The 11,789-nt window shown below is 42.9% G+C and overlaps 1 pseudogene; it reads right to left on the minus strand.

Moving 5' to 3' along the window:
- Nucleotides 1-1,043: 1,043 nt before the first annotated feature.
- On the minus strand, nt 1,044-1,128 carry LOC124791125 (annotated as a pseudogene).
- Nucleotides 1,129-11,789: the final 10,661 nt, after the last annotated feature.

Consider the following 11,789-nt stretch of genomic DNA (forward strand, 5'->3'; position numbering starts at 1 on the left):
AGTCCAACTACTTTATCCCTGTGGTCTGATATTAGTTAACAAATGAATCATATCTTACTAGTGTAACAAATACACACTGCCTGACAAAAACAGTGAGCCACACATAAGGGGAGTAGGAAGCGACATGAAACGTCACCAGTTGAGAGGGAACGTGATATTATTTCAGTGACTATAAAGTAGAGTCAAATTTACAAATGTGGGCTTTTCAGGTTCTGCTTTTCCGCCATTGGGTGTTTACTTGACGATTTTGTCTGTATCACTATGGACCGATTTGTTTTGGACCCATACACTATACTGGAATTTGGTAGTTTTTAATCCATGACCTACCTCCTTTTAGCTGTGTTTTGTATTGACGGACAACGAATGTTGGAAAAAAGATTCCGAAAATTTCCGCTCTAATATTTTAATCATATGTCACCTGAAGATGTGGCTTTAACGCGACGAAACGGTAGTGGTACAGGAATAAAGGAACAAGATACAGCTGAAGCGGCTATTAATACCCAAATAAAATAAAATGTGTGACTAGGGCCTCCCGTCAGGTAGACCGTTCGCCTGGTGCAAGTCTTTCGATTTGACGCCACTTCGGCGAGTTGCGCGTAGATGGGGATGAAATGATGATGATTAGGACAACATAACACCCAGTCCACGAGCGGAGAAAATCTCCGACCCAGTCGGGAGTAGAACCCGGGCCCTTAGGATTGACATTCTGTCGCGCTGGCCACTTTTTTTTGCGTTATGTTCGTTGTTGATCATTGGGTTTGGTCATCGCGGACGTCACATGACATCCGTTAAAGTTCGTTTGTTAATCCTTCCACTCAGTTTTTCATTACAGAGGCCAACCAGCTCTCTGGCCGAACACGCTGGGCTACCCTACCGGCTGTCTCATGTTTGTTCGCTTTCGTTCATTGCATCTGCTTGAGCCGGACATCGTAAGACACCCGTTTAAGTTCGTTGTTGATCGATTAACTCAGTTTTTTTTTTTTTTTTTATTACAGAGGGCAGTTAACCCTCTGACCGTACACGCTGAGCTACCGTGCCGGCTAATTTTGCGTGTCATCCTTGCGCAGGGGCCATGATATCTTCTCTCTATCGTTCCAATTTTAGTATATGTACCGCCGAAGCGAGTACACCACTCAGCTACCGGGAGCGGACATACCCGAGATTAAAAATTTGCAAAGAACTTGGCATATGAGCACAGTTGTCAGTATGATGTACCCCTCTGACCTTGATGAATGCAGTGATTAAGTTGGGAAGGGTGCCATAAAGCCGTTGTATCGTATACTGAGACAATGTGGTTCACATGGGTTGTAGTTGGTCCTCGACTGGCTGGTTAGTTGATTTGGGGGAGAGGGGATGAAACAGCGAGGCCATCGGTCTCATTGGATTAGGGAAGTAGGGGGAGGGAAGTCGGCCGTGCCTTTTCAAAGGAGCCATCTCGGCACTTGCCTGAAGCGATTTAAGGAAGTCACGAAAAACCTAAATTAAGATGGCGGAAAGCGGCTGTGAACCGTCGTCCTCCCGAATCCGAGTCCAGTGTTGCTCCATGACATCATGGATACAGGCACTGGGGCGGAGTTGACGTGTGAGATAGTCCCGCAATTGTTCTATTGGAGACAGATCTGGGAATCTTACTGGCCACGGCAGTACATCAGCATCACGAAAACAGTTGATAGACGCACGTACACTGAGTGGGTGAGCATTGTCCTGTTGAAAAATGGCACCACAATACTGCCCCATGAGAGATAACAAATGAGAACGCATGACATCAGAATTGAGACTTTCTCGGCGAAACTCGTTGGTAAGATCTTCTCGGGTTGACGGTCGAGTAACTGTGTCGTTCTCCGGCAACGTTTCAGCAAGTTTCCTACTTGCCTTCTTGAAGACAGCACGTAAGAAACTTGCTGAAACGTTGTCGGAGAACGACGCATGACTCAGCTGTCAACCCGAGCAGACTTTATCATCAAAAACGCAGGATGTCCGTGATGTAGCATGGCGCAGTCAGGGTTCACTCACTCACTAACAGCTGTGACCTGATGTCATACCTGATGGCTCCCCACACCATGAGGCCAGGAGTAACACCGCTGTGACTCTCCAAAACGTTGGAAGTATGAGACCTCTCCCCACGTGAGCGCCTCCTCACTCGTGGTGTTAACGGCAGCATACGCATGCGTTCAGTTCCATATTCCGGCAGCTGCTAGTCTCCGACCACTGGTGTAGGAAAACGCAGAATGTTACAGGGAGTCCATTACTTGGCTGACAGAGACGTGAAGGGATTACGTAGTGCGTGATACACAAAAACAGCAGTTCAATGTTGTGGTGATCGGACATGGTCCATTGGAACCTCGATGAAGAGTGCGCCTGCAGTCCAAGATCGGGCTGCTTTTACACCCGAATGCCCAACAAACCTGAATACTGCACGAATCGACAAGCTGGCCGAATGGAGACCCACAACAAAACCTTTTCAGAATCTGTTTGGTTCTGATAACGCTGTCTCACACAAGTACGCAACATCTATGTATCCTTCATAATTATCATTCAACATCAGACGACGTCAACTGTATTCCCTCCCTCCCCCAAGCCTGGTAACAATAATAAACACGAACAACAGTAATACACTCTGTTGGCCGTTCTACCTGCCAAATCACCTACTGATGGCGTGTACGTGTACGAAGATACATTGACATCCGACCATATCTTCCCGGTGTTTCACTTCTTTTGCGAACTGCAGTTAGACTTTTGTGGAACTAATTTATGAAATAATTCTCCACTCCTGACGAATTTCTAATAGCCCAGCATCACCAGCAACCAAGTATCATTGCTGCTTCTAATAAATAAAGGTGTCAAAACAGGAAAAATAGGTGAAATAGTGAAGTACGTAGCATGTCTGGAAAGTAAGTAGCGTTATGGAAAGAAACATCATAAGGCCATTTTCTTTCCAAATGATAATTTATTTGTACGAAAAAGAATACTTCCTAAACTGTTTTTCTGCGTAGTTTCCATCATTGTTCAGATACTTGTCACAGCGGGAAACGAACTTTTCTATACTCTTTTCGTAGAAAGATGCCGCCAGTGAAGAAGTGCATTGGCGAACTCTGTTTCTTGCGGCATCGTCACTGTCAAAGCGCCTTCCTCCAAAATCACGCTTAAAATTCAATAATAAGTGGTAGTCAGTAGTTGCGAGACCGAGGTTTTACGATAGGTAATCGAACTGCACCCAACCGAGTTGCTGAATAAGGTTTATGTGGCACTAGCAGACAGGGACGTGCGTTGTCATGAAGCAACACGGTGTCTCCACTGAGCTTTCCGCGCCTTTTATTTTGAACTGCGCGCCGAAGTTTTCTCAGTGTTTTACGGTATCATACCGCATTGGCGATTTCATCTCTGGGAAGGAACTCGAAAGCAGAATTGCCTGTCTGTTCCAGAACTTACTGCACGTGATTTTTTGTGCTGACAAAGTTGTTTTGAATTTTTGTTTTCCGGAGGATCGTTAGTGCCTCCACTCAGTCGACTGTTGTTTAGATTCTGGAGTGATAAAGCAAACTCGAGTTTCATCACCGGTCACAATTCTGTTCACGAATTCACCTCCCTCAGCACTGTATCGCGTAATAATGCCTCACGAACCGTGCTTCGTGGCGAACATTGGCTCGTCGATCATTGAACTGCCTCACACACTCTCTCGCTATTCCGTCAGTCATTACATTTTCACCGTAAGTCTCTACAAGTTGACTGTAAATTTCAGTTGGCTTGAGACTCTTTGCGTTCAAAAACCATATAATCGAATGCACTTTACAGTCGGCGGGCTCAGGGTATTTGAACGATCACTAACAAACGTAAACACATCACAATCCCGATGTAATGACATCAGTGGAAGCACAAAGAACCAGAGAAACGAGTGTGAATGTGTGGAACTGTGGCCCAAGACCTGCGGTAGCGTACAACGAAACGTTACTTACTTTCCGAACACGCGCAAAATCTAGACAAGAGTTTCTTACGTGCATCATAGGACTACTTCCATTTGTTATTGGTAACCTGCGCACTAGGGTATGCTCACTCCACAGATATTATTGCTTTATGCATAAGTATGAGCCATATTTAACCATACTTTTTCTGTGAGTGATAATACACTTAAGTAGTTAGATATTTTCAAAATCTTGTTGTTTACTTGGCGACGAACTGGAAGCTAGCGTGATCACCACTGCCTCAGTGCTAAAATCTGATGTGCGTCGAGGGAAGGAATATGACCGTTGTGTTTGAGGCCCAGGATAAAGGAAGGTGCTACCAAACAAAGGTTTATTGTTGCTTTACACACTTCAGTGAATGTTTCACTGTATTTAATTAGTTGTCATAAACATGTTATCGTTAAGCGTTTCACACGACGTAGGTTACGAGATGTAGTAGTCTGTTCGAATTTAACATTGAGGATGTGTTTCTAGCACTGTGGCCCGTGATAGGGAATATATTACACTCTCTCTAATTATGCCATTGACGGATGTGTAACCGGACTACAGTATCACCATATGTTAAATAGTTTAGTGGCTTACAGATGTATTCCATAATAACTGTTGCTGCATATACGTACTCTTAAAACATCGACGCCAATATTTAAGTAAAGTAAACTTTCCGTAGATAATTCGATTCAAAAACGACTCACTTCCACTAGCAGGCTGATATACCTATAATAATGGCTTCAGCCTTATATGATCTTCGACCACATGTTTATACATATGTGTCACCATTAACTGGGCCAGCCGCGCGGGATTAGCCGAGCGGTCTATTGCGATGCAGTCATGGACTGTGCGGCTGGTACCGAAAGAGGTTCGAGTTCTCCCTCGGGCATGGGTGTGTGTGTCTGTCCTTAGAATAATTTAGGTTAAGTAGTGTGTAAGCTTAGGGACTGATGACCTTAGCAGTTAAGTCCCATAAGATTCCACACACATTTGGACAGTAACTGGACCACTAAGATAACCACAGAATCAAGCTTCAGGTCATCTGAAAGAAATTTTAACGTTTGGTTGTCGGCTATTTCGAAGGTGAACAAAATATTTGAAAATTAGGGGCATCTTGCCAAAAGAAGTAAATAAATGTCGTAATCAAATATGGTTTTTTATAGAATGAATAATAAGCATTGACTAAAGTACTGCAAATTTAACCTCATCGGTCCGGTAAACCAGGCGTAGTCAACCTTTTCTGTGTACCACTCACTTTTGTATCGCTGCTAGTAATAAAATTTTCTAATCGACTACCAGTTTCAGAGTAACGGTAATTTATAAACTAAGGAAGTAATTTCACGTTGTAAAATCATAAAGCAGAGTTGCAACATGTTAAAGCATATAATAATAATTACTTACCGAACACTCCATGTGAAAATTTTATGGAAACCTAATGAAAAATATTTTTAACCGGCAAACGCCCGCCGCCCGTCGTGAAAACTGGAACGCCCACTAATGGGCGGCGGGGGTCAAGTTGACTACACCCGCTATACACCAGACAAGCCTATGACTGTCCCTTCAATGATTTCCACATGAGTAAAAGCTTCAACCGCCAACCGCCTGCGAAAAATCTCTGAGGTTACTCGCTCGGTTTCATATGAAATAAATAAAAAGGTTATGTAATAAAGCTAACATGATCTTTTTTTTTTTAATGGATTAGTCTGAGTGGAGCTCTAATAACATTAAGCAAACAGTTTTAACAAGGAAAAAATTAGCAAAATTTAATTACTTTCCGTGAGCTTATCAACTGTTACGCGCAGAGGTTCAATTAAAATGCATTCGCGAATTACTTTTCCCCTTGTTATTTTACATTTGATACTCGCTGTTCTGCAGCCGCATTGTTAACATCGTGGGAATGAACATCTAGTTGCTAAATGTACTGCGGACTTCCAAAATCACGTTAAAACAATTCATTTGGTCAGAGGAAGATTTCCTCTTCAGATATGCTGCGCATTATTGGACGTTACAGATTCGAACGGTATAAGGGATTATTTATGATGGCCGATTCCGGATGTGGCGGATAAGAGTTCTCTCGGGATTACTTCTAAGTTGATTAAGAAATAATCATCTCGTCTAAAAATAACTAACAGCTTTTTAGGGTTCCATACCTCAGTCGGTAAAAACCAATACTCATAGGATTACTTTGTTGTCTGTCAGACTACAAAGACCCCTTGTTCTCAGGAGTGGATAGAGGTATCAAGTTGAAATTTGTGTTACATACTAAGGTCTAGGGTTTTTTGTCGTTGTAAAACATTTAAGCTTTTAAATTAATGGAATCAAAAGATACGGCCATGTACGTAACATATTTTAATACTGATCACTCCTGGTGATGTATCGATAAAGCGCGCGACTGGAGACCGAGAGATCGCGGAATAGATTCTCGGTTGAAGCACGAATTTTTTTGTTTTAACATAGTCTTTGCCTCTCAACGATCTTTGGAGTCTTCTGAAACAACATAGAATTCAGTTTCCACGTTAAACTACGAGGAGTGTTTTTTAAGTAAGAACCGTTTCGAAATAAAAAAAATACGTGCTAAGATATCTTAGTAATTTTATTTGTACATGAAATCCTGTACCTTAATCTACTTTTCTACATAATTTCCGTCAATATTGAGGCACTTGTCATAACGTTGTACCAGTTTTTGAATACCCTCCTCACAGAAGTCTGCCGCCTGACTTGTTAACCACTGCATCACCATTGTTTTGACTTCGTCATCGTCTTGAAGACGCTGACCGGCCAGGCGTTTCTTCAAGTGCAGGAACAGATGGTAGTCACTGGGCGCAAGAATGGGCCTGTACGGAGGATGATCTAGAGTTTCTCATCGAAAAGATGTGATGAGATCTTTTGTCTTATTCGCCACATGCGGACGGGCATTGTCTTGCAGCCCTTGCTCAACTTCCACGGACTGTTGCTTTGATTCTGGTGTGACGTAGGCCACCCATGTTTCATTGCCCGTAACAATTTGGCTGAAGAAATCATCAGCGTCGTTGTGGTACCGCTCAAGGAAAGTCAATGCACTGTCTAAACGTTTGGTTTTGTGCACATCCGTCAACATTTTCTGTACCCAACGGGCGCAGAATTTTCGGTAATTCAAGTGCTCGGTCACAATGCCATACAAAACACTACGAGAAACATTAGGAAAGTCATCCTGCAAGGAGGAAATCGTAGAGCGTCTATTTTCTCTCTCCTTATTATCCACTTCCTGCACCAGACTTTCATTAACTACCGAAGGACGCTCACTCCGTTGTTCATCACGCACATTTGTGCGGCCATCTTTAAATGCTCTCACCCACTTTCTTACCATTCCAACACTCATAACGTTTTCTCCGTAAACTGCACAGATCTCACGATGAATATCGATCGCTTTTAGGTCTTTAGCACTAAGAAATCTTATAACAGCCCGTACTTCACAGTCGGCGGCACTCACGATTATCGGAGGCATCTTAAACACTCAGTACACAACGTAAACAAGGAAGAACCAGACTGTAATGGTGTCAGTGCCGTAGATTAAGGTACAGGCTTTCATGTAAAAATAAAATAATTGAGATATCTTAGCAGGTCTTTTTTTAAATTTCAAAACGGTACTTACTTAAAAAACACGCCTCGTATATTAGTGGACCACAGTATTACTGCACCTCGGATTGAGGTTGCTTCGATCGGCTTATCGTGAGTTTTTTTTCACGATATTTCACGAGGACACGCTGAACGACTAGATAGTATACGCACAAGTGTCCTTAAGGCATTCACAGTGAAATGTGTTTTCCTTAATCACCACTAGTCACCACTAGACTTGCTTATTGTAACGTCACCGCATATGTCTGATAATAGCCACGGGATGCCAAGTGCAGTGATATCGTGCTCGTGTAGCAGATCCCTTTGCCCCGAATGGAAAACTGGGGGAGGTGCAAGTTGCCGAAGTGGAGTCCAATAGAAAGATCTGCACCAGGCCACTGAGCCCCACGAAATTATTATTATTATTATCATCTATGTAAACAATTAAGTTTGTACGGAATCCTCAGAGCGTGAGTCATATTCGGACTTGCCCTTTTTTATGCGAGTATCTCACTTGTACTGTTCGGTAAGCGGCGTCTTCAGCGGTTTTCTTGCGTGTCCCTTGCTTTGATGTATGCCGTCAAATTCTGTTTTTGTCACAGTGCACTGAGAAGGTTGCAAAACGTAACCTTTTGTTGCAAAACTGCTTAAAGATGTAATTTCTGTTGTAACTGAAATTACTTTATCTTATTTTTACAATATGAAAACCGACAAATTTATTTTCTGGACTCTATGCATATAGCGTAATGAACGAGCAAGTAAGCTAAATGCGCCTCGGAGAATCCTTCTAGCAACCACACGAATCAACAACTTACGGCGTCAAGACAGATTTTTAGTTTTCATGCTATGCCGTGCGAAAAAGGGCCACATTTGTATTTGCTGTCATCGGTGCCGAGATTCCTGGAGGCTTGTGGTGCAGTGCAAGGCGAGAGATAGCTTGCTATGCGCGGACATCGACACTATTGCTTCACTGGCCGTTTTCTGGCTTGGGGTGGCAATGCGGGCGATAGCTCGTTGACACCCAGCAAGCGAGATGGAAACAGGTAGAGAGTGCAACGTGGCATGCCGTGGAATCGGGAAGTTGTGTACGGTCATAATGGTCAACTCGGGGTGTGACTAAGTTGTACATGTCGACATTGCCTACTGCAGAGCATGTGATTCAGTAAGTGCCGAAGTGATTAGGCATACCACTCAATCCATGACGAGAAGATTGCAGCACTGCACTGATACCAATGGTCATCACTTCGAACACCTTTTGTTAATGGACGTTCATGCCACGTTTGTGACCTTCGTTGACCTTCAAAGAACGTAGTGTTACACATCATTGGACTCGTCTCGATAGCCGCTATCAGAAAATAAGTATCAAACTATAGCATCCTATTTAAAAAACAAAGTTGACCTTCATATCTCTGAAGCGACCCCACCTAGCAACAAAAAACCAAAGTCATGTTATGGACCCGTTGTTTCATGCAACTTTTGTCCCACAAACTTGTCAGCTCCTATCATACTTTCGGAGGTACTCTTGGTGGGAATAGTTAGTAACTCACGCTATATAACCATAAGCTTTGCAGTGCTATGTTGCTGTTTTCTGTCAGGACATCAGGGAGCTTTGTGTAGTTGTGTTCTCCATAACACTAGTTGGGTAAAGACGATACTAGAGTGTATCTCTCGCTGGGGTATAATTCATCTGTAGCATACACTGTTATTGTGCGTGCTCACTTATAAAGTTACTCAGATCGATATTGTGATATATTATCTATGTTAGTGGCCCGCTTGTCTGTCACGGGGCCAAATAATACTGCTTGAAGACACTCTGTCAACTAAGAATAGCTAAATTTTTTATGATTATGATTTTGTGCTCTGCCCACTCGATGGAAATGTCCCTGAGCTGAACGTTGTTTATTTTTTGACGTTAGCTACCAACAATACCTGTTGATGCCTTTTGAGCTTTTATCGTATAATAAACAGTTGTGTGTGTGTGTGTGTGTGTGTGTGTGTGTGTGTGTGTGTGTGTGTGTGTGTGTGTGTGTAGGAGGGTGGGTGGTTGTGTTGTGTGGTGTCTGCCCAAAACAACCGACACTTTATGTGATACAGCTGTCATAGAAACACTAGTCAAAAGTTTTCAATGACGTTAGTCGCATTTGGGCATCGAAATGAATCGATGGTATCAGGTAAAAACTTGTGCCTGACCGGGATTCGAACAAGGATTGCCCACTTAACGCCAATGGTTGCCTTAACCGTCCTGCACATCCGAGCACGCCTCCCTTCCGGCCCATATTCCCAGCCTCTTACTCACTACTAGCGTGGCGTCACCTATCCATGAAACCCTCACTCGCCATTTCGGAAGACGCAAGAAATCGGGCTTGATGTGCATCCGCACTGATGGTTCAAATGGTTCAAACGGCTCTAAGCACTACGGAACTTAACATCTGAGGTCATCAGTCCCCTAGACTTAAAACTACTTAAACCTAACCAACCTAAGGACGTCATACACATGCATGCCCGAGGCACGATTCGAACCTGCGACCGTAGCAGCCGCGTGGTTCCGGACTGAAGAGCCTAGAACCGCCCGACTACAGCGGCCGTCTCATCCGCACTGAAAGAATAGAACTTTGGTCGTTACACCTTATTGATTCATGTCATATGTTTTTGTCACTCCGTTACATTCGTCTTCGCAAAACTGCACAGTCGCTGTGAGCACTAACTTAGACTCCATAAGCAATTGCTACCGCTGCATATGGTTCCATGTCAGACGACAAACTAATCGTCTGCTTAGCTTCACTTTCACATACTAAAGTAATAGAAAATTTAATCAACTGCTACGAAGAAGAAGAGACGGGAAGATTTCAATATGTGGTGATATCGAAAGCATGTGAGAAATTAAGTGGGCAGATAAAGTACGAAGTGAGATAGTACTATAATGAATAGGAGAGGAAGTATATGGAAGACCCAAAGCAGAACAAAGGACAAACAAGTCCGACATCTGCTGCGACACGCACGTTATTAGTTTTGGTGATGGCATTATCAGTAGAGAGAAAAATATTAGAAGCAAAGGACTAGAATATGCAAAACCGATAACGGGGATATGGGTGTACTAAGGTTGAAATGAGAAGATCAATACAAAATAGGAAACGTTGTAGGACATTAAACGAGTCGAAAGACATGACTTTAAAAATTAAGCAATGGAAATTGTACGCAATAAACATCTCTAAAACCTATATCAGGGCATATGTACAAACCGATCACATATTTTTGATCTCCATCCCCAATTCAGGCCGCACCCAAACCAGAGTTCTTCCACGTTTGGTTTCCACGTTCAGAGCACCCAGTTTGTACTTGTGTGTCATCTGTCTCTTTTGAGCGGTTAAGAACAGCCTATAACACGTGTAATGTGCTCCTCTGACGCCATCATTGCTGGGTAAAAACGAGCCATTAGAAGCTTTTACATTATATGTGACGGAGTGAAAGAGAAGTCCATTTGAAAATGTAACTAGATTACGGTGATTTCCCTGCGTATAGAGCACTAATTTTCCGGACATCTCAATCAACCACTGCCACGGAAACTCCGCAATTTTCGTTGCTAATGGTTTTAGTGGCTGTGTCGTTTAGCTCAGTGATTGACATAATTACAGGGCGAAGCGGGATGTTCGTCTGCCTTTACGCGCACCGTTGGAAGTGTAATCGAGGCGAATGCAGAATCTGGCGGGATCTTTAGTATTTCAGTTAATGATTAGTTGGCATTGCTGCTGATGACTGAAGTACACTGTCAAACGAAATTTGTTTGGAGGAACGATGACGACGGTTTATATGTTTCTCCGTTAATGTATGTCACACACAAATTTTTTATTAATATATGTTAATGGTTCTTCGTATTTCTTCAGTCAGTGTATTTCTTTAGTCAATCAATGTGCGTAACGACAGGGATACAATTAGAAGGAGACTGTAATAGCGCAGATAACGGCGGGTAAGTAAGTATTCGTTTATAAATTAAACGTCTATTCCTGCTGCAGTTTTGCTATTTAATTACCAGCCGCACTTCGCCTTTTATATTAACAGAATCTTCAATGGATTTTTACGGAATAGTATACTATTTTGTTTTCACATGCGTCAGGTGCAGTAAAAAGAGTACTCAACGGTATTGGCCTCTTAGTAGCTTGCATTTATCGCGAATCTCTCGCTGAGTTCGAAGAACGAAACGACTGGAAAAAGCTCAGGTGGCTCCTGTGTACACTACTGGCCATCAAAATT

This window comes from Schistocerca piceifrons, chromosome 3 (genome assembly GCF_021461385.2).
Source record: "Schistocerca piceifrons isolate TAMUIC-IGC-003096 chromosome 3, iqSchPice1.1, whole genome shotgun sequence".
NCBI lineage: Eukaryota > Metazoa > Arthropoda > Insecta > Orthoptera > Acrididae > Schistocerca > Schistocerca piceifrons.